At 42.0% G+C, this 24,088-nt stretch overlaps 1 pseudogene; it reads right to left on the bottom strand.

The window, feature by feature from the left end:
- Positions 1 to 3,807: 3,807 nt before the first annotated feature.
- Positions 3,808 to 14,306, bottom strand: LOC106560670 (histone H4 transcription factor-like; annotated as a pseudogene).
- Between the last annotated feature and the right edge of the window lie 9,782 nt (positions 14,307 to 24,088).

Below are 24,088 nucleotides of genomic sequence, written 5' to 3'. Positions count from 1 at the left end.
GAAAATCAGTTCACATATGGTGTCCAGAGCACAGCTGGGGGCAGAGGGTGGTCTATAGCAGGCGGCAACGGTGAGAGACTTGTTTTTAGAGGTGGATTTTTAAAAGTAGAAGTTCAAATTGTTTGGGTGCAGACCTGGATAGTAGGAGAGAACTCTGCAGGCTCTCTCTGCAGTAGATTGTAACACCGCTCCCTTTGGCCGTTATATCTTGTAGTTAGGGATGGAGATTGCAGAGTTTTTGGTGGTCTTCCTAAGCCAGGATTCTGACATGGCATGGACATCCGGGTTGGCAGTGTGCTAAAGCAGTGAATAAAACAAACTTAGGGAGGAGGCTTCTAATGTTAACATGCATGAAACCAAGGTTATGACGATTACAGAAGTCATCAAAAGAGAGCGCCTGGGGAATAGGAGTGGAGCTAGGCACTGCAGGGCCTGGATTCATCTCTACATCGCCATAGGAACAGAGGAGCAGTAAGTGTACGGCTAAAAGCTATGAGAATTGGTCGTCTAGGACGTCCGGAACAGAGAGTAAAAGGAGCAGGTTTCTGGGGGCGATAAAATAGCTTCAAGGTATAATAAGATGTGAATACAGTGGAGGTAAACCTAGGCATTGAGTGATGAGAGCGATATTGTCTCTAGAAACATCATTGAAACCAGGTGATGTCATAGCATGTGTGGGTGGTGGAACTGAAAGGTTGGATAAGGTATAATGAGCAGGGCTAGAGGCTCTACAGTGAAATAAGCCAGTAAACACTAACCAGAACAGCAATGGACAAGGCATATTGACATTAAGGAGAGGCATGCTTAGCCAAGTGATCAAAAGGGTCCAGTGAGTAGTGAGGTCGGTTGCGGTCACGGCGATTCAGACAACTAGCCGGGCCATGGGTAGCAAGTTGGCAGAAGATGGTCTGTTTTTAGCCACCTCGTGCGTTTCCGTCGGTAGATTAGTGGGGTTCCGTGTGGTTGAGGGGACCAATCCAATTGGCAAAAATAGTTAGTGTCCCAAGAAAATTGGCCGATAGACCTATTCAGATAGCTGTCTTATTGGCTGCTAACGATTAGCTGGCCGCAGATGGGCATTCAGGTTACGTCGTGACGGAGGGGCCAGTTGGCTAACTCCCTCGGGCAGATAACGTTGGTAGTCCAGTCACGAAGGCCCGATGGGGCTCCGCATCGGCAGTAAAACGGGTCCGGATAGGTGATTGTAGCCCAGGAGTGGCTGATGGAACTCTTCAGCTGGCTAGCTCCGGAATAATTGATGTTAGCTCCGGGACCGACGTTAGCCAATAGTCACTCGGATAGCAGCTTGCTAGCTGCAAGATCCGGGTGTCAATGTCCAGAGCTTGCGGTAGAAATCCGGGCATATGGAGAGAAAATAGGCCCGGTATGCTCTGGTCTGAATCGCGTTGTACAAAACTGGCGATAGCTTTTCGAGCTAAAGGATAGCTGATGACCGCCAACCGTGGTTAGCTGAAAGTGAACTGGCTAACTTCTGTTGTGGATTTCAGATTTGAGGTAAATAATACTTTTTTTAATAATTTTTTTTTAAAGTGGTGAGGTGGGTTGTAGGAGAGTGTTATGAACTTGAGTTTTTAGAAGAAAATATATAAAAATATTTGCGAATATATATATATATATATATATGACAAGACGAGGACGTCTGACTGCTATGCCATCTTGGTTATGAAAAAGTATAAACGCAAAAACGACAGGCTGCATGACATCAGCAGCCTGGTGGTCCAAAATAGCATAACTGGTGTATTTTAACACTAATAAACCCATCTGTTTAAACACAAACTTACTATATATAAACTTGGACAGTCTCGTTGGCCTAACGTTATATCCTAATTTGGTGCAAATCATGTTATTCTTCACATTACTGGCTCTCGTGAACTCACACTATATCAAAGTTTATATATCACATGCACTGGATACAGAAGGTATAAATGGTACAGTGAAATGGTTACTTGCATAGTGGAGTCTTTTGTTTAGACATGTAGCTAGCTACCATAATCCCAACTCATAACGTTACTACCCTGCATGAATCTGCAGGTAGCAAAAGCTTACCAACTAGGTTCAATGTTAGCTAGCAATGCATATGGCTCAGATTTACAAATAATATTACTACACAGACCATACACAAAAGGTTAGCTAGCGAGCCAGCCAGCTAACATTAGCTAACTAGCTAACAGTACGCTTTAAATTGCAATGAAAAAAACTTTGACAAAATTAGAAATATATAATATCTGAAAATGTAGCTAGACTCTCTTACCCGTATAAATGCTTCTCTCTCTGTCATGTATGCTATGGTTGCCGTTAGTTTGAAGATGTAATCCAGAGACAGGTGTTTAATACAACAGCCTTTCAAAAAATACATATTAGAAAGGATTACCTACACATAGTGACCAGCTCATGTTATAGACAGAAGTGGGATACATGCCAGACCAATCCAAACTCATCTCTCGGCATGTCCAGCCAGTCATGGCTAGAGGGAAGGTTCCTGTCTTTTTCCATGGCTTGTATTTTATTCCTATTTACAGATGGCACACACATTTGTTATTAAGGCACATGAAAGTTCACATGTTCCAGAACACATTTCTGCCAACAAAAACAAAAATAAAGTTGACGTTAAAATGCCTCCTGTGAAGTACCGTAATTTCCGGACTATAAGCCGCTACTTTTTTCCCAGGCTTTGAACCTCGCGGCTTAAACAATGACGCGGCTAATATGGATTTTTCCCGCTTTCAAATTAAAAATAAATAAATAAATTTAAAAAAAACATTCTGTGACGTGCTCAGTTTTTTGCCGGCATGAAGCTTTCATTAGACCAATGAAATTGCCGAACGGGTTAAGGTCCAACAACTTTTTGGTTTACTGTTTAGATTAAATCGAGCGCGCTCAAACTTCCCATCATTCTGATTACGGTAGTCATTTTGTCACCCTCATCATGGCAAAGACACGGAGAAATGCATATGATGCAGCTTTCAAGTTGAAGGCGATTGATCTGGCTGTTGGAAAAGGAAATAGAGCTGCTGCACGGGAGCTTGGTCTGGAGCAATGACTTTCTTGGTAGGCTACTGTTTACTGCAAATTTTTTATTTTTTGTTACAAGCCGTGTTTCGTTAAAGCCCATTTATTTTTGTTACAAGGCGTGTTTCGTTAAAGCCTGTGTAAAGTTAATTTGTTTCAATGTACCGGTAGGCACCTGCGGCTTATAGACATGTGCGGCTTATTTATGTTCAAAATAATAATAATTATTTATTTTTTTATTCAGTGGATGCGGCTTATATTCAGGTGCGCTCAATAGTCCGGAAGTTACGGTAGTGACGCTTGACATACGGCTAGTTTCCTGAAACGAGTAACATTTAGGCAAGTTAGCTGGTTCATTTATTGATCCTGCATTATAATATAGGCTACCCCTATCGAGTCCCTTCAGCTTAGCTCAAAAATGTTTATGATGCAAAACATAGCAACTGTCTGGGTCTCCACAAATGATGGATCAGATGTTGGAAAACACCTCTTCAGTTCAACTCCACATCTTCTAAAATCTGTGCTGTGATGCGTGCGCCCTGCACTGAGGGCAGATAAGGCCAGCTCTGCTGGTTGAATCTCAATATTTAGGAGCCACTGTTAATTTCCCTCCATACTCTGAATCCTTGAAGAGGTCCTCCTCCTCACACAGGTGTGCCTAGTGACAGGTGCAGCTCTCCAGTCTCAACATTCCTTAAGTCCTGGTGCCTCTGTGCTGGGTCACTGCCCAGATGCGAGAGCCATGAGAGGAGCAGTATATGTGAGGGGTTGTAGTAGTTATACGACCTGCATGCCCCGCTGCTGAGCAGTGTCCTGTAGCATCACAGTGTCCTCCCCTGCCTGAGACGGGTCACCACTAGTCAGAACATAGAACACCCCCTCCCCCTGATCCCCCACCCCATCCTCCTCCAACAGCACCCCTCTCATCTCCACCTGTATGTCCGTGGAGTGTGCTACCGCCCTGGCATCCTCCTCGTCCTCCCCAGGCTATCTGTCTGGGAAGCGTCCTCTCCCTCCTCCTGTCTCTCTCTCATCAGTTGCTCAGTCAGTTCCATGCTCTCATAGCGAATCAGCTGCAGACGCATAAAGCCGTCCTCGTGTTTCTTATACCTGGGAGAGAGAAAGAATAGTTAGCCACAAGACCAAAATGATGATCCAAATAGGCTCAGACTTTCGCATTCATTCCCATTCACCGACTAATGATTCTGGAGCCAAACTACTTATATTGAATGAGATCTTACCAATGCGGACCATCTCCACATAAACATGCTGTTAGATACAATCTCAAGCACTTTAGAATTGGCTGTCCCCTAGTATGCTGGTTATAAATGTTCTGTTTGCCATGTTGAATGGCTCAGTAGTTGGTACCTGAATCGGGGGTGTCCGGAGGGCCATTTGAACTGGTGCTTCTTGCGGAGGTGGGCAGTGAGGTTGTTTCCCCTAGTGAAGCACTGCTCACAGACATGACACTTGTAGCGGGCCACAAAATCTCCCTGAGTTGTCAACACAAAAGGTAAACATGTTCAAATATAGTTTAGGCTTTGAGCGCATACATTAGAGTTGTCTTTACATGGCTGACTTGCACAACAGGGCTTCAAATTGTTATTTTCAGCAAGGTTCCAGCAACTATGGTGAATCCATAACTAGGCCTGTCCAGTACAGCTTAGCTTGGCTCAGCAGAGTGAAAAGTATAAATCTCTCTCTCTCTCACCTCATGTACTTTCTTGTAGTGGTTCTTGATGGAGTGCAGTGAGCGTGTGGTGTAGTCACAGTTAGTGAGGCCACAGCGGTAGGCCGGCTCAGTGCTGTGGGTGTCCAGGTGTTTACAAAGGTCGATAAGGTTTTTACAGCTGAGATACACACACCACAGGAAAGATGGGTTATGATGGGTCACCCTTTACTAACATTCAGGCAATTGTTAACACTTGACCACACTAAACAGGTACTTCTTAAATATAATTAATTTCCTTTTATAATAAAGTATGGACATCATCTCTGTCAAAGACGGATAGTGTTGGCTTATACTATAGACCGGGAGTCCTGGGTATTACTTTAGTATCTACCTAATCTACCTGTACTCGCAGTATTCACAGCTGTAAGGTTTCTCGTTGCTATGGCGGAACTTGATGTGGTTCCGTAGCGATGAGGGCGACGGGCAGGTCATGTCACACAATGGACACTTGTATTGGTTCACTAACAGCAGATAGGGATAGAGAGAAAAAGGAGCAGATCAGAACACAGCACTACTCGGCAACAAACGATAGTAGCGATTGATCAACGTGTGATATAAATACAAAGAAGGGAGTTCAAGGGACTGACCATGATTCCTCATGTGGTCCCTCAGTAGTCTCTCCGTTGCAAAGCGCTTGGAGCAGTGGGAGCACTGAAACCTCTGACCTACGAGAGACAAGGGAAGGAACACACACACACACACACACACACACACACACACACACACACACACACACACACACACACACTAAGTATGTTATTGGGTTATACTTCAATGTTAACAAAGCCCTAAATGCAATCCACCCCTGAACATCCCCTCTCACCCTCGATGGTGGTCTGCCGTCTGATGTGGTCAAAGAACTTGGTGTTGTTGGCGAACATCCCTCAACAGATTGGGCAGGCCACCACCTTCTCCCCAGTGTGACTCCGCAGGTTCTCCTGCAGCTTAAAACGTCCTTTAAACTTGGCCTCGCAGTCTAGAGAAAAGTCAGGGGAAAATAAGTAGTTGATATTCTCAGTTGTGGTATTCACTCTGGTTCCAGATATCATTACAGCTGGTTATAGGCCAACCCTGCTCTTACCTATTTTATCCACTGTCAATTCCAAGATAATAAAAATAAAAACTACACACCAACTGAAAGACTCAGTCACCTCTTGGTTTCTCCTGAATAGTTGTAAGCTGCCACCTTCTATACTAGCATCTTGACAGGGGTCAGTGGACTCACCCTTCCAGCCACAGCACACCAATGTCTCCTTATCAGCAGAGGGTACGTCCATACACATGCTGTGCATCTCCACATGGCGGTAGAACCACTCTGGGTTGACCAGAGAGGGTTGCTGCAAACACGCATACAAAAAGACGTATTACTGTCAAAGATGGTTACTATGAGAGTGAGACCAACAAAAGTACACGATCTGATAACTTCCTCACTTAAACTGGATGTGCGTCATCCACTTGAATAGAACCTAAACCCATTAAAGAAAACAGCACTGTGTGTTCTGTGCATGTCCCTTGCCTATGCCTGGCTTAATACCATGTCTGTCTGTCCACGAGCTTCACATCGAAGCTAGATATGACCCACACTAACAGCGTCTCACCTCACATTGTTCCCACTGGCAGATGAAGTTGTCTGTTATGTCAGGCACGATGTTGCGGTTGTGGAGGCCAATGGCGCAGGTGCCGAGGCTGGGCTGGGCCTTGAATACCCCCTGGCCCCACTGCTTCAGCTTGGTGTGGTAACAGTGGAAATACACATGGCGCTTTAACTCCTCAGCACTCTCCACAGAGCAGAACCCAGTCTTTCCATACACAACTGTGCTCCTCTAGTGACAGAAAACAACAGACATGAATTTCAATGTGTGACCATGAAATTCCAAATACAAACCCGCAGGGTTCGGTCATCATCATCATCATCATCATTATTATACACTGCTCAAAAAAATTAAGGGAACACTTAAACAACACAATGTAACTCCAAGTCAATCACACTTCTGTGAAATCAAACTGTCCACTTAGGAAGCAACACTGATTGACAATAAATTTCACATGCTGTTGTGCAAATGAAATAGACAACAGGTGGAAATTATAGCCAATAAGCAAGACACCCCCAATAAAGGAGTGGTTCAGCAGGTGGTGACCACAGACCACTTCTCAGTTCCTATGCTTCCTGGCTGATGTTTTGGTCACTTTTGAATGCTGGCGGTGCTTTCACTCTAGTGGTAGCATGAGACGGAGTCTACAACCCACACAAGTGGCTCAGGTAATGCAGCTCATCCAGGATGGCACATCAATGCGAGCTGTGGCAAGAAGGTTTGCTGTGTCTGTCAGCGTAGTGTCCAGAGCATGGAGGCGCTACCAGGAGACAGGCCAGTACATCAGGAGACGTGGAGGAGGCTGTAGGAGGGCAACAACCCAGCAGCAGGACCGCTACCTCCGCCTTTGTGCAAGGAGGAGCAGGAGAAGCACTGCCAGAGCCCTGCAAAATGACCTCCAGCAGGCCACAAATGTGCATGTGTCTGCTCAAACGGTCAAAAACAGACTCCATGAGGGTGGTATGAGGGCCCGACGTCCACAGGTGGGGGTTGTGCTTACAGCCCAACACCGTGCAGGACGTTTGGCATTTGTCAGAGAACACCAAGATTGGCAAATTTGCCACTGGCGCCCTGTGCTCTTCACAGATGAAAGCAGGTTCACACTGAGCACGTGACAGAGTCTGGAGACGCCGTGGAGAACGTTCTGCTGCCTGCAACATCCTCCAGCATGACCGGTTTGGCGGTGGGTCAGTCATGGTGTGGGGTGGCATTTCTTTGGGGGGGCCGTCCATGTGCTCGCCAGAGGTAGCCTGACTGCCATTAGGTACCGAGATGAGATCCTCAGACCCCTTGAGAGACCATATGCTGGTGCGGTTGGCCCTGGGTTCCTCCTAATGCAAGACAATGCTAGACCTCATGTGGCTGGAGTGTGTCAGCAGTTCCTGCAAGAGGAAGACATTGATGCTATGGACTGGCCCGCCCGTTCCCCAGACCTGAATCCAATTGAGCACATCTGGGACATCATGTCTCGCTCTATCCACCAACGCCACGTTGCACCACAGACTGTCCAGGAGTTGGCGGATGCTTTAGTCCAGGTCTGGGAGGAGATCCCTCAGGAGACCATCCCCCACCTCATCAGGAGCATGCCCAGGCGTTGTAGGGAGGTCATACAGGCACGTGGAGGCCACACACACTACTGAGCCTCATTTTGACTTGTTTTAAGGACATTACATCAAAGTTGGATCAGCCTGTAGTGTGGTTTTCCACTTTAATTTTGAGTGTGACTCCAAATCCAGACCTCCATGGGTTGATCAATTGGATTTCCATTGATTATTTTTGTGTGATTTTGTTGTCAGCACATTCAACTATGTAAAGAAAAAAGTATTTAATAAGATTATTTCTTTCATTCAGATCTAGGATGTGTTGTTTAAGTGTTCCCTTTATTTTTTTAGCAGTATATTATAATTGTGGAAGACACTCATGATGTACACTGTTTACAGTGCATTCGGAAAGTATTCACACCCTTTGACTTTTTCCACTTTGTTACATTACAAAGTGGGGTCACTTAGAAATTCTTGTTTTTGAAAGAAAAGCACATTAAAATAACATCAAATTGATCATAAATACAGTGTAGACAATGTTAATGTTTTAAATGACTATTGTAGCTGGAAAAAGCAGATTTTTTTTATGGAATATCTACATAGGCGTACAGAGGACCATTACCAGCAACCATCACTCCTGTGTTCCAATGGCACGTTGTGTTAGCTAATCCAAGTTTATCATTTTAAAAGGCTAATTGATCATTAGAAAACCCTTTTGCAGTTATGTTAGCACAGCTGAAAACCGTTGTTCTGATTAAAAAAAGCAATAAAAAAAAAAAAAATAAAAAAAAAAAAACAATGGCCTTCTTTGGACTAGTTGAGTATCTGGAGTATCAGCATCTGTGGGTTCGATTACAGGCTCAAATTAGCCAGAAACAGAACTTTCTTCTGAAACTTGTCATAACAGACAAAAATAGTGTGCTTAATCTAATAACACACAATTATACGTGTTCATGTCTTTATTGAACACACCATGTAAACATTCAGTGTACAGTCGTGGCCAAAAGTTGAGAATGACACAAATATTAATTTCCACAAAGTTTGCTGCTTCAGTGTCTTTAGATATTTTTGTCAGATGTTACTATGGAATACTGAAGTTTAATTACAAGCATTTCATAAGTGTCAAACGCTTTTATTGACAATTACATGACGTTGATGCAAAGAGTCAATATTTGCAGTGTTGACCCTTCTTTTTCAAGACCTCTGCAATCCGCCCTGGCATGCTGTCAATTAACTTCTGGGCCACATCCTGACTGATGGCAGCCCATTCTTGCATAATCAATGCTTGGAGTTTGTGGGTTTGTTTGTCCACCTGCCTCTTGAGGATTGACCACAAGTTCTCAATGGGATTAAGGTCTGGGGAGTTTCCTGACCATGGACCCAAAATATCGATGTTTTGTTCCCCGAGCCACTTAGTTATCACTTTTGCCTTATGGCAAGGTGCTCCATCATGCTGGAAACAGCATTGTTCGTCACTAAACTGTTCCTGGATGGTTGGGAGAAGTTGCTCTCGGAGGATGTGTTGGTACCATTCTTTATTCATGGCTGTGTTCTTAGGCAAAACTGTGAGTGAGCCCACTCCCTTGGCTGAGAAGCAACCCCACACATGAATGGTCTCAGGATGCTTTACTGTTGGCATGACACAGGACTGATGGTAGCGCTCGCCTTGTCGGCTCCGGACAAGCTTTTTTCCGGCTGCCCCAAACAATAGGAAAGGGGATTCAGAGAAAATGACTTTACCCCAGTCCTCAGCAGTCCAATCCCTGTACCTTTTGCAGAATATCAGTCTGTCCCTGATGTTTTTCCTGGAGAGAAGTGGCTTCTTTGCTGCCCTTCTTGACACCAGGCCATCCTCCAAAAGTCTTCGCCTCACTGTGCGTGCAGATGCACTCACACCTGCCTGCTGCCATTCCTGAGCAAGCTCTGTACTGGTGGTGCACTGATCCTGCAGCTGAATCAACTTTAGGAGACAGTCCTGGTGCATGCTCAACTTTCTTGGGCGCCCTGAAGCCTTCTTCACAACAATTTAACAGCTCTCCTTGAAGTTCTTGATGATCCGATAAATGGTTGATTTAGGTGCAATCTTACTGGCAGCAATATCCTTTCCTGTGAAGCCCTTTTTGTGCAAAGCAATGATAACGGCACGTGTTTCCATTCAGGTAACCACGGTTGACAGAGGAAGAACAATGATTCCAAGCACCATCCTCCTTTTGAAGCTTCCAGTCTGTTATTCAAACTCAATCAGCATGACAGAGTGATCTCCAGCCTTGTCCTCATCAACACTCACACCTGCGTTAACGAGAGAATCACTGACATGATGTCAGCTGGTCCTTTTGTGGCAGGGCTGAATTGCAGTGGAAATGTTTTTTGGGGATTCAGTTTATTTGCATGGCAAAGAGGGACTTTGCAATTAATTGCAATTCATCTGATCACTCTTCATAACATTCTGGAGTATATGCAAATTGCCATCATACAAACTGAGGCAGCAGACTTTGAAAATTAACTTTTGGCCACGACTGTGGGATGGAGAAAGTATGTGAACCCCTGGATTTCATAATTTATTGATCCTCTTTTAGGCTGGGTTTCTGTTTAGCACTTTGTGACATCGATGGATGTAAGAAGGGCTTAATAAATACATTTCATTGAATAACCTAAACATTTTCTGTAGTTGCGGATCAGACCTGCACAACGGTCAGGAGGAATTTTGGACCATTCATCTTTACGAAACTGTTTCAGTTCAGCAATATTCTTGGGATGTCTGGTGTGAACCACTCTATAGGTCATGCCACAGCATCTCAATCGGGTTGAGGTCGGGACTCTGACTGGGCCACACCAGAAGGCGTATTTTCTTCTGTTGAAGCCATTCTGTTGTTGATTTACTACTGTGTTTTGGGTTGTTGTCCTGCTCAACTTCTGTTGAGCTTCAAAATTCCTGCAAAATGTTTTGATAAACATGGGAATTTATTTTTCCGTCAATGATACCAAGCTGTCCAGGCCCAGAGGTAGCAAAGCAGCCCAAACCATGATGCTCCCTCCACCATACTTTACAGTTGAGATGAGGTTTTGATGTTGGTGTGCTGTGCCATTTTTTTCTCCACACATAGTGTTGTGTGTTCCTTCCAAATAACTCAACTTACGTTTCAACTGTCCTGCACAGAATATTTTGCATCCAGGTGCTCTTTTGCAAACTTCAGACGTGCAGAAATGTTTTTTTTTTTGGACAGCAGTGGCTTCTTCCGTGGTGTCCTCCCCTGAACACCATTCTTGTTTAGTGTTTTACATATCGTAGACTCGTCAACAGAGATTTTAGCATGTTCCAGAGATTTCTGAAAGTCTTTAGCTGACACTCTAGGATTCTTCTTAACCTCATTGAGCATTCTGCGCTGTGCTCTTGCAGTCATCTTTACAGGATGGCCACTCTTAGGGAGAGTAGCAACAGTGCTGAACTTTCTCCATTTACAGACAAAAAAGGCATGCACTGATTCTCGCACACAAGCTTGGCATCATTCACAAGCGATAATATAATCATTCACAAGTGATATGATAATATTGTCACCCATCAGACTGTTCTTGATTTAATCTTGTCTTTATATATACACTAAATAATATGTGACATTTGTTTTGATTTAGAATGGACAATTATCATGCACCCGTCTCAAAACAGGGGCAGGGAGGAGAAAAAAACCTATGCACTTAAATAGCAAATGGAGGATGCTTTTCCTATGGTTTATTTTCATGCCAGCCAGATAGGCTATATTCCGTTGTAAAGAGAAGCAAATGTGCTTAATATCAGGAATATTTGAGAAATACGCATAGTAGGCCTAGCCTATATAAAGCTGATGGGATCCTCTTTTTAATAGAGGTCATTCTCTATTACTCTACCACGCATTGCTTTTAGAAATATTGCGCAACATGAGCTTTCATGAAGTGTTTGATTAGATTTTCGATTACATTTGCATTGAAGTCAGAGTGATTCAATGCTCAATAGAGTGCTGAGTACCAGGCAGTTAGCATGTTTGGTAGGCTACTAATGACCATCAGCAGCATCAGAGCTTGGTGAAGCCTAATTACCGTGACTAAATGGTCACATGGAATTTGACTGCAGTCATGACTCGTGACCGTCGGTGTGGCAGTAATACGGTCACCGTAACAGCCCTAGTCCTGCCAAGCATTCAAAATGGAACAAGTACTTTTGGGTGTCAGGGAAAAATGTATGGAGTAAAAAGAAAATTATTTTCTTTAGGAATGTACTCAGTAAAGTAAAAGTAAACATTTTCCAAAATATAAATAGTATTTATATTTTAGAAAATGTTTACAGTCCATGGTAAGACAAAAATATAAATAGTATAGATACCGCAAGAAAACACTTAAGTAATTTAGTATTTTTACTGAAGTACTTTACACCACTGAGCATATCACTCATTGGCCAATCCCTTGGTGCTAGCACAAATCCAATAGAGATGGTCTCAGGATCCCTCACCCTTGACCTATCCTCCTCTACTTTCTTCACTGCCTCAGCATACGACACCTTCTGCACTACTCTGATCACCTCCACCTGCCTCTCTCGCACCGGACACTTCCGAGCCCCAGCAACATGGTCACCCCTACAGTTGACACATGTAACTTTACCTACCCAAACAACCCAATCCTCTGTCCCATGCCCTCCTGTATAATTCCCACATCTTGGTATCTCCCTCCTAAATACTGCTGCTACATGACCATAAATGTTGTAGCTGAAACACTGCAGTGGATTCGTCACAAAAGCTCTAACAGGTCTGCGTCACACCAAACAGCGGGAGCCACAAACACCAGGAATCCTCAACCTGTACACTTAACGCTACTACAGAAAACACTCCTTCAATGGTGACCTATTCCTAATCGCAAAGCAAGAAACAGATCTTGACCCATGCGTGACACGGAGCACTCACTCCCTCTGGTCCAAAGCAACAAAACAAATATCACTCCAGAAATCACTCCTTCAATGGTGCCTTATTCCTAATCGTAAAGCAAGAAACAGATCTTGACCCATGTTGCGTGACACAGAGCACTCACTCCCTTTGGTCCAAAGAAACAAAACATCACAAGTCCACTATAGGTTACCTTCACTGATTCAACATCTTCCCCACCCACCCTGAAACCACAAATAGGTCCGCCAAACGGCAAGGATCCACTTTCTCCAAAAATGTCTCTCCTCCTGGACCATATTCTTCTTCAACATGTCCATCAATGCCAGGCACGGGCTCCAAGCTCTTTACTACACCTTCCACCCAGCTTAACTCACCCTTATTCACTTCCATTTCACCACCAGAACTAGGTCTGGCACTGTTTGCACTTGACACCAATCTTCTTCGACACCCCAATTCAATTTTTACTACTTTCTGAAATTTGATTGATGGAACAATCCAGCCAATGGTTGGAGCAATAGGAGGCTGATTGGTCAGAAGTAAAAAAGGTACTGGCCCCACAGCAGCTCAAATAAAACTTTTGACTTATGAATCTCTGTTTACAAACTTAAAAACTTTCTACGAGTTTACGAATCTCTTGGTAACGTGACAGAAATTAGCGTGCAGATTAAAATGTACAAGTGTATTTTTGATTCACAGCAGAATATTCATAGTCGTAAAAATAAATGCTTGCAAATCTTATTCAATGTATTCAAATGTCAAGTTACACATTATACAAACTCACTAAATGTAATCACATTTGCAAATCGTACTTGCAGCCACAAATAACAATGTGCAACAACGAAATTCAAAATACAAACTCACCGGGTTCATTATTATCCCATACACAATAGGCGTAGGTACTTTATCTCAAATCAAATTAACTTTTTACTTTTCTTTGTCCTGTGTTTTGATGAAAAGTTAAAGTTGAGCATTCACTGGCTTTTCCTCTCATGTAATGTCTCTCACAGAGTGCCACTCCACGTCGGAGGCACAGGCTGTGAAAAGAGACGACTCCATTCTCCCCTACCTGCTCACCAAATGAGAAATTGTCACCTTCCTCTATGTCCAGCGCCTTGAAGTGACCCTCCACATGCCCGCAGAACTCCTGCATCTGATCGAATGACTCTTGACAAGACCCCCACTCACACGCCAACTCAAGCGGTGAGTCATCTTTTCTCGCCGGTTTGTTTGCAGGAGGCATCTCTCACTATGAGTCTTATGCACGGTCGTGTATTGGGAAAAAGATAACGTCGTTATATGGAAACGAAAATTGTCTTGCTAGCTAGCTAAACTGGACAGCTGCCATTAGCTAACGGTAGTAACGTTAATATCCACGTGTGACAACGAATGTGATAATGTTGAAAATTACAAAACACAATTGCTCAGTTATTTGGACAAAGAATAAACAAATCTACAAGTTCGCTAGCTACCTGGATGTTGTTAGCCCAACGTTTCCTGATGTGTTTCTGAGCTCCAATCAGAAATCACTTCATAGTCAGTGTCCAATGGGCTTTCACTAAAAGTCAGCCCAATTATGTCTTGGCCAATCACGTAAGGCGGTTCCATGGGCGAGATGGGTACGACTGGAAAAATGTACCTCTGAAAACATGAACGATTAGAAACAGTTTCATTTAGAAATATCAGTAGTGCCTGTATTCGGCATTAGACTCAAAATAATGAAATAACAATTTCATAAAGGAAGTGATTTGTTCTGAACACTTATTTATTTCCTGGTTTGAGCATTCCATTACAAACGTAAAACACATCATAAAGTATTGTACACTTGTATTTACATTCTTACAACCAGCAGAATTAACCCCGTGTCAAATGAGCCTAACATTATGAAGGCAAAGCTTACAAATACATTATGGATTGAGAAAAAACTGTTTTCACATTCCATGTCCTTCTTTAATAAGTTCGTAAAAATACAGCTCTTTTTTAACCAATAATACAAAGAAAAGTCTTGGTATATTCATCTAGCTCTTGCAGTGGTATAAAGTAACAATACTTGAAAGTACTACTTAAGTCGTTTTTTGGGGGGTCTCTGTACTTGGCTTTACTATTTATATTTTTGACAACTTTTACTTTTACTTCACTACATTACTAAAGACAATATTGTACTTTTTACTCCATACATTTTCCCCGACAACCCAAACTACTCTTTACATTTTGAATGCTTAGCAGGACAGGAAAATTGTGAAATGTACATACTTCAGGCGGACTCACTTGACGGTCTGACGGACTCACTTGACAGAAATGCATCTTTTTTAAATAATGTCTAAGTGTTGGAGTGTGCCCATGGCAAGCTGTACATTTTGGGTGACTTCCTTTTTAATTGAGTAACTTTCTATTAAGGTGTTGTTACTTTTACTCAAGTATGACAATTGGGTACGTTTTCCACCACTGAGCTCTTGTAATCGCACCCCTATTACTCCTGAGTTCTCTCCACCCTCAACTCCTCTAGAATTAAAGTAAGGCTTTAAACCCCTCAGAGAATAACTACAGATATCCTCCTAATCCCTCAATATGTCTGTGTCACAAAGAGTAGAAATCCTCGATATAGTCTTGGTTTGGACCTGGACATGGCCCCCCTGTGTTTCTTTTCACAACTGTATGATTGTGATTCAGTGCTTCATCGTTCATCCAAAACTAAGTAAAATTCCCATACTAAATGCAGATTCTCAACCTGGTCTCAGAGCATTTCGTATTATTCTGTATGTAAATCTGAGGAACCCCATTTAGTATGATATGTTACGTTTCGTATGGTATGTATTCATTTGTATTATATTATATGTCACAAATTTTGAAACGTACAATATGTTACGAATTTTCGAAATGTATTATGTTATGAATTTTCAAAACGTACAGTATTTTATTTTACAATACGAATCTGCAAAAGTTTAGGAGTTAGCTAAAAGGGTTAAGGTTAGGGGAAGGGTTAGCTAACATGCTAAGTAGGTGCAAAGTAGCTAAAAAGTAGTATTTAAAAAGTTGCTAATTAGCTAAAATGCTAAAGTTGTCTGTGATGAGATTCAAACTCGCCCACCCATCTACCCCGACCAACCACCCTACAGTAACCATATATCTTATGTAACCATAACATACAGAATAATACAAAATGCTCTGAGACCAAGTTGAGATTCTGGATTCTATCAATTAATTGCAATGCTCTAGAGGGACATGATTTTTCACCGTCCCTTTTTCTTTGAAAAACTGAAGTCACCCTCAGCTCTCAGTCTTGTAAACAGACCCACTTTAACGCAAAAAGGGAGAGGTGAAGCAATAATCAAGGAATCTGAGAGCGACCCGGCTCTACATGTTTTCTGACCTGTGACCCACTGACACCTCCCCCAGTTAGAGAGGAGTAAGGGACAGAAGTATAATTACAAGCATTTCATAAGTGTTAAAGGCTTTTATTGACAATTACATGAAGTTGATGCTAAGAGTCAATATTGGCAGTGTTGACCCTTCTTTTTCAAGACCTCTGCAATTCGCCCTGGCATGCTGTCAATTAACTTCTGGGCCACATCCTGTCTGATGGCAGCCCATTCTTGCATAATCAATGCTTGGAGTTTGTCAGAATTTGTGGGGTTTTGTTTGTCCACCCACCTCTTGAGGATTGACCACAAGTTCTCAATGGGATTAAGGTCTGGGGAGTTTCCTGGCCATGGACCCAAAAAATCAATGTTTTGTTTTTTAATTGCAATTCATCTGATCACTCTTCGTAACATTCTGGAGTATATGCAAATTGCCATCATACAAACTGAGGCAGCAGACTTTGTGAAAATTAATATTTGTGTCATTTTCAAAACTTTTGGCCACGACTGTACTTTGCCAGGTGTTTCAGTCGTTCGCCTGGACATTTCATCTATAATTGAGGTCGGATGAAATCCCTTGTTTGCTGCTGTTGGCTGTTGTCGTGTGGGACAGCAGAGTAGTGAATTAGCATGGGAGTATGAGGTTGTTGCAGGAACTCGTACTCCCTGTTTTGGAGCCCTGGTGCTTCCTTCCCTGCATAGTACCCGTAGTTTTGGTGAACACCGAGGAAGGCCTGCCTCCCAGTCTTCACATGACGAGGAACTACCCACAAACATAAAAATGTCTCCAGGCTTGGGGTGGAGTGGTGGAAAGTGGGATACCTTAGCGGGATCAACCGTTTCAATCATTTCAGCTGCTTGTGCTGGTGTTAACTTCTTATGGGCAGGTAGCTAGCGTCCCACCTGGCCAACATCCTGTGAAATTGCAGAGCGCCAAATTCAAAATACAGAAATAGTCAAATTAAACATTCATAAATATACAAGTGTTATAGATCGGCTTAAAGATTAACTTCTTGTCATTCCAGCAGCTGTGTCAGATTTCAAAAAGGCTTTACGGCGAAAGCATATCATGTGATTATCTGAGGACAGTGCCCCGCTTACAAAAGCATACAAATATTTTACAACCAAGTAAAGGAATTACAAAAGTCAATTAAAAAAAGTAAAAAATTAATCACTTACCTTAGATGATCTTCATATGGTTGCAGTCACAAGAGTCCCTGTTACACAATAAATGTTCGTTTTGTTCGATAAAGTCCCTCTTTATGTCCCAAAAACTCTGTTTTGTTGGCGCGTTTTGTTCAGTAATCCACTGGCTCAAAGGTGGTCACGACATGCAGACGAATACATCCTAATAGTACCGGTAAAGTTCGTCGAAACATGTCAAACGATGTTTATAATTAGCCTGCTGCTGTAACTTCCTCTGAACGGAGGCGATGTCATCAAAAGTTGCTGCCCTCTTTCTCTTTGGCATTCTGATAAGGAAAATGACATTGGGATAAATATGGAGATAGCACAAGACACTTAGGACAAGGGCCCAGACCTCCATGAGGCCCCAATGATTGATTGTGTTAGTCACTCCTCTCACTCAGATATGCTCTGCATTGCATAACTCTTGGCAAAATGTGTAGAATTGCAGGAAATTAGCTGGAAAACTGCACTTTGTTCTCTGTTCCATGGCAAAATTAGTAGAATTGCATGAAATGTCTTCTAAAATTGCTAAACTTCTCTCCGCCCAATGGCAACATTTCTACAATTGAAATCTAATTAACTTGAAAACTTAACCCTAACCCGCTGTCATTTCTCCCCGCTGTTTTGCCAGCGAGGTGGGGGGCCCCCAACCAAACCTTGGTTATTACACTGACTTGAAATAATGAACAACATAAGTGATTTCTTACAAACATCCTACCAAATGATCTTAAAATATTTGCAGACTACTCAAAACAACCAAGAAAGACTACAAATGAAATGTTTCACCCACATATTAAACATATTCAAAGTATTTCTACATGAACAAATATGGTGGGCCTCCCGAGTGGCGCAGTGGTCTAGGGCACTGCATCTCCGTGCTTGAGGCGTCACTAAAGACCCTGGTATGATCCTGGGCTGTATCGCAACCGGCCGTGATCGGGAGTCCCATAGGGCAGCGCACAATTGGACCAGCATCGTTAGGGGAGGGTTTGGCCGGGGTAGGACGTCATTGTAAATAAGAATTTGTTCTTAACTGACTTGCCTAGATAAATAAAGGTTAAATAAAAATGTGCCGAACAAATTAGCAATTTCAATTGTTATTGATTGACATTTCCTCTCATCCAAAATCACGTCATGTCTACACCATGTAGAACCTTTCCATTTAACTGCATAGTAGGTCAGCCAACATGGGACAAGTGCTGGGGAAAAAACTGTCACACGCTAGGTCAAACAATGAAATGGGAACACAGTTCGGCAGGATGTTATCCAGAATTTGGAAATGTAAGGTCATTTGCAAAGGGTCAAAGGTCACAATGGTCAGAATGAAAAGTTTATGAAGGTTGTAAGTTTAAGTCCCTGACAAGGCATGCTTTCTTGTCTTATTTCCTTTGTGGCCTTGACAACAATGTTGAGGTGGGTTTCGGAAGGACATTGAAGAGAAGGGAAATGGTTTCCCATCAGCTGGCGTTAATGGAGTGACAACTTGTAAAGAATTCTCTTAGAGCTTTAATAACAGAAGTCTTGACGTAAGAGGCACGGTTGGGGTCAAGTCCATTACACTGAAATTCCAATTCCAATCCTCTTCAATGCTTTTCAATGAGGATAATTTTATTTATAGGAATTAGAATTTGGTTTATTTTCTGAATTCACTGGAATTGAAACGGTATTCAACCCAACCTGGTAAGAATACAAACCTTCTCTGCAAAAAGGCTACTATGTCCTGGGGGTGTGCTTTGTAGACCATTCAGAGGCGTTCCTAATCCTGGTCCCCAAGAAGAAACACACATGTTATGATAGTTTATAAAGAGTAGTAGTTAGTAGTAGTAGTAGTAGTAGTAGTGGTTATGGTGGTGGACTTCCAAAGGAGAGGTTGTGAGTTAAAATCCTTGCAAGAACATGCCATCTTGCTTTTGTGGCCTTGACAGAACAACAATGACATTAGAAAGCAAGGGAAAATGGATTATAAAATGTTAGGTTATAGCAACTGGCGTTGAGTAGGAGTGCTGATCTACGATCAAATCCTTTCCATATTATCTTATTCCTGAGAGAACTGAATCAGTATGATCAAGGCAAAGCAGATCCTAGAACAGTATTTATTAAATGTCTCAGGCTAAGAATGCTGAACTAGAATCAGGTACCACCTCATCAAAGTAATGTCATTCATTACACAAAAAATGCTAAACAGATCCTAGTTCAGAATTTCTACTACAAGCCACCAAGTGAATGTTGGGTCTGGGGTGCTAAATGACTTGAAGTGGTTGAAAAAGTACCCAATTGTCATACTTGAGTAAAAGTAAAGATATCTTAATAGAAAATGACTTAAGTAAAAGTGAAAGTCACCTAGCTAAATATTACATGAGTAAAAGTCTAAAAGTATTTGGTTTTAAATATACTTCAGTATCAAAAGTAAATGTAATTGCAAAAATATACTTAAGTATCAGTGGTAAAAGTATAAATTATTTCACATTCCTTATATTAAGCAAACCAGACAGCACAATTTTCTTTCTTTCTTTTTTTTATTTAAGAAATAGCCAGGGTGTCACGACTTCCGCCGAAGTCGGTCCCTCTCCTTGTTCGTTCGGCGGTCGACATCACCGGTCTTCTAGCCATCGCTGATCCACCTTTCATTTTCCATTTGTTTTGTCTTTGTTTTCTACACACCTGGTTTCATTCCCCAATTACATGTTAATGTATTTAACCCTCTGTTTCCCCCATGTTGTTGTGCGTGATTGTTTCTATGTTCATTCGGTATGTTATGGCTGGTTTTCGACGGGTGCTGTTTTCACCCGTGCGTAATTGATTACCGTTTATTGTTGGTCAAGTGTATTGTTACCTTGTGCCTTTATTTTGAGTAAAGTACGTTGCTCACTCATTCTGCTCTCCTGCGCCTGACTTCATGCACCAGCTACACCCACCTTCTGACACAGGGTCACAGTCCAACACTCAGACATACAGTACCAGTCAAAACTTTGGACACACCTACTCATTCAAGGGTTTTTCTTTATTTTTACTATTTTATACATTGTAGAATAATAGTGAAGACATCAAAACTATGAAATAACACATGGAATCATGTAGTAACCAAAAAAGTGATAAACAAATCAAAATATAGCCACCCGTTTCCTTGATGACAGCTTTGCACACTCTTGGCATTCTCTCAACCAGCTTCATGAGGTAGTGACCTGGAATGCATTTTAATGAACAGGTGTGCCTTGTTAAAAGTGAATTGGTGGAATTTCTTGCCTTCTTAATGCATTTGATGGGCAGAGCCCCACCTGTTTTGAGACCCACATGTTTAGCAACAAAAAGAAAATGTATTAAAAAAAAATCTTTTTTGGGGGGGGGGCTTGCCTGTTTTGCATGTTATTTTGGCATTAATACGTGTCACATATCAGTTTACAAACAATGCAAAAACAATTATATATCATTGAGTTATTAAAGCCTCATACAAATATGGTCTCTTTTTAGTTTTCTTGAGTAAGGCAGCTCTAAAATGCAGGTGTTTCAGCCTAGCTCAGTGCTTTCTGTGGCGGTGGGGCGGGCCAGCAGAAAATAAGAGCATTGCACCGTGATTGGCTCAGTGTTCTGTCACTCATGGGGACCTTACGCAATCGCCAAGCTTAAGTCCTTAGAAAGGGTAGACATCCGACATTTCAGCCTTTTGGGTCCTGCCATAGAGTTATATTACAAGTGCCCTTCCAAGAAGGCTCAAGGTCATTGGCCACAGAAATTATGTCAAGTCACGTTAAATGTACAGTAGCTTTGATTGGACTGATCATGTCAACATCTTACTATTACAATCTTAGCTAGCATTCATCATCATGAATCAAGTCTGCTGGCAAATCCTTTTTAATCCTTGTCATATGAAGAGAAATAATGAAGAGAAAATATAGATTAAACATATCGGTGCTCATCAGCCATGGACATAAACATTATACAACAATTTTGAGATCGCAAATTCAACAATGAGTGGCAGTGGCTGACTGCAAGCATTGCAACTGGGAAGTCGGAAATAAATAGCTCAAACTGGGAAAATACGTATGGAACGGTCATTCAACTTGGAATTGTAAATCCAGCATCTTTCTCTTTGATGACAAAATTTGCCTACGAAGGACCGCCGCGCCACTTTCCTGTTCAAGCACATCACAACAATGTGTGTCAAAAAATGTCTTATGCTGCTTCATAAATTATGTAGGATGCCAGAAAGATATGTATCATGTAGTGTTGTGGAAAATCTTGAGTCAAATATTTGCACAGATACCGGAACTTGTAGATTCAGTTAGACTTAATTACAGAGTAACAGAGCCGAGCATTTCCAAGGAAAAAGCTAAATTCTCATATCACAGAGCCCTGCCTTTATAGTATTCCGTCTTTGCATAACATATAGAATCCCCTCCCTCTATATGAAAATAGTTTCCCTTGACCTTTCTCCACCATTATCTTTCCATCTCAGTTCTCTCTTGTTAACGCCCACATCTGACAGCTGTATAGGTTATAATGGTAGTGGGGCCCTGGTCATATATGTGCCATTCCTTATATAGCCATTCTGTCTCAGCTCTTCAAAGTGGACAGCCTATATGCTGCTAATAATGGAAATGTAATCATAGTCATGAGTTTTGCTCCCACAGTAGCTAAGAAAGCAATACTAAGTAGTGTATGTTGTGTAGTAAGCTGTTAGTAGCCCATGTGTCTCACCCTTATAATTTGGTCTATTTTCACCAACGGAGGTATTGTAAACATATCGTTCCTGGTCGGTGTGTGCTTGTTTACTAACTTTTTTGTACAGCTTTGACAGTGCTACTGATAGTAGTAGTGACGCTTGGCTTGCACATGCAAATTCAGCACACACAACATTCTATAATAGAATTGTGTTATTTGACGTGTCAAATTAAAAGCTTATTTAACGCATCAAATAGTGTTATGACGTGTATCTTTTTTTGACACACAAAGACCCAAATGGCGTTCAATGTGCCTAACCCTAATAATTTAGTCTATTTTCACCTCTTAATTTTGCCTACTGTTGGTGGTGCACATGTAGCCTATAACCTGTTTTAGAAAAATGTCATTATTGAATATTGTAAGAGCTTTCATTGTCTGTTTATATACCCCTTTATTTATCCAACGGTTCTGACTTGGTGTACAGGGAGAACACTGTAAGAACGGCCCATGTTCTGAATTATGTCGCTGTACATTTCAAAAGTGCTGAACAAATAGTTATTGATATTGACTACATCCGTTGTCGCTCGCTCATTAATATCTTAAACGAAATGACAGATTGCCTTTTATCCGCTTGTTGTCCCGTTATGTCATAGTTTGTATATCTCAATTGTCAGTAGAAACCACAAATGTTTAAGCAAGTCAGCCATATTTTTTTTTAAAGACAGTAAATGAAGCTGAATGAACTGTTTCGCTGCTAGACAAAGCTCTGCTGAAAGACCGGTGTAGCAGTGGTAAGGTGTTGGGACTGCTGTTGGGACTCTGCTGTTGGGACAGCTTTATGTAGGCCCTAACAATTTTGGGCACCGTTTGTCACCGTTATAGTGCAATTAATGTATTGTTTAGTGTTGTGTTGTGTAGTGGCTTTGCTGGCATGCATCCCACATTTTTTTGTTTGTTGCCCCACCAAGATTTGCTAAAATCGCCACTGCCTCTGCTGCCGTTCATTAGAGTTACCAGCCTCCGAAATTGCAGCCCAAATAAATGCTTCACAGAGTTCAAGTAACAGACATATCTCAAAATCAAGTGTTCAGAGGAGACTGCATGAATCAGGCCTTCATGGTCGAATTGCTGCAAAGAAACCACTACTAAAGGCTAAAGGACACCAATAAGAAGATTACTTTAGACCGGTGGAAATCTGTCCTTTGGTCTGATGAGTCCAAATTTGAGATTTTAGGTTCCAACTGCCATGTCTTTGTGAGACGCAGAGTAGGTGAACGGATGATCTCCACATCTGTGGTTCCCACCATGAAGCATGGAGTAGGAGGTGTGATGGTGTGGCGGTGCTTTGCTGGTGACACTGTCATTGATTTATTTACAATTCAAGGCACACTTAACAAGCATGGCTACCACAGCATTCTGCAGCGTTACGCCATCTCATCTGGTTTGCGCTTAGTCCCACTATCATTTGTTTTTCAATAGGACAGGACATCTCCAGGCTGCGTAAGGGCAATTTGACCAAGAAGAAGAGTGATGGAGTGCTGTATCAGATGACCTGGCCTACACAATCACTCGACCTCAACCCAATTGAGATGGTTTGGGTTGAGTTGGACCGCAGAGTGATGGAAAAGCAGCCAACAAGTGCTAAGCATATGCAGGAACTCCTTCAACACTGTTGGAAAAGCATTGCATTCCCTCTTCTCCAAATCTCAGTCCAGTCCAACATCTGCATCTCATTTGAATGATGACGATTTATTTACGTAACTAAGCCATCTGACTGACATCTGATAGACCAATAAATGCGACTTTGAAAAACACATCTCCACACTTGATCCCATTTACTCGGCTCACTTGCCTCCCATTGGAAACGACAGGATGTGGTCTATCTTGGGTTAGTTAAAAAATATATTTGCTTTTAGCGCGCTAGTTGCTCTGCAGTGCAAGCTAGCTTGACTTGCTAAAAAGTTGAGGAAAAAGTAACTAAATAAAACATGTTTATTATCACCTGAAACAATATATTTATCCTGTCTTGAATTAAAATATATTTTACAATCTCCCAAAATAAATGTCATATCTGACGAGGGAC

The sequence above is a fragment of the Salmo salar genome, chromosome ssa10, assembly GCF_905237065.1.
Source record: "Salmo salar chromosome ssa10, Ssal_v3.1, whole genome shotgun sequence".
NCBI lineage: Eukaryota > Metazoa > Chordata > Actinopteri > Salmoniformes > Salmonidae > Salmo > Salmo salar.
Note: the sequence above shows the minus strand (reverse complement) of the source record. Positions and strands in the feature narration are given on the sequence as shown.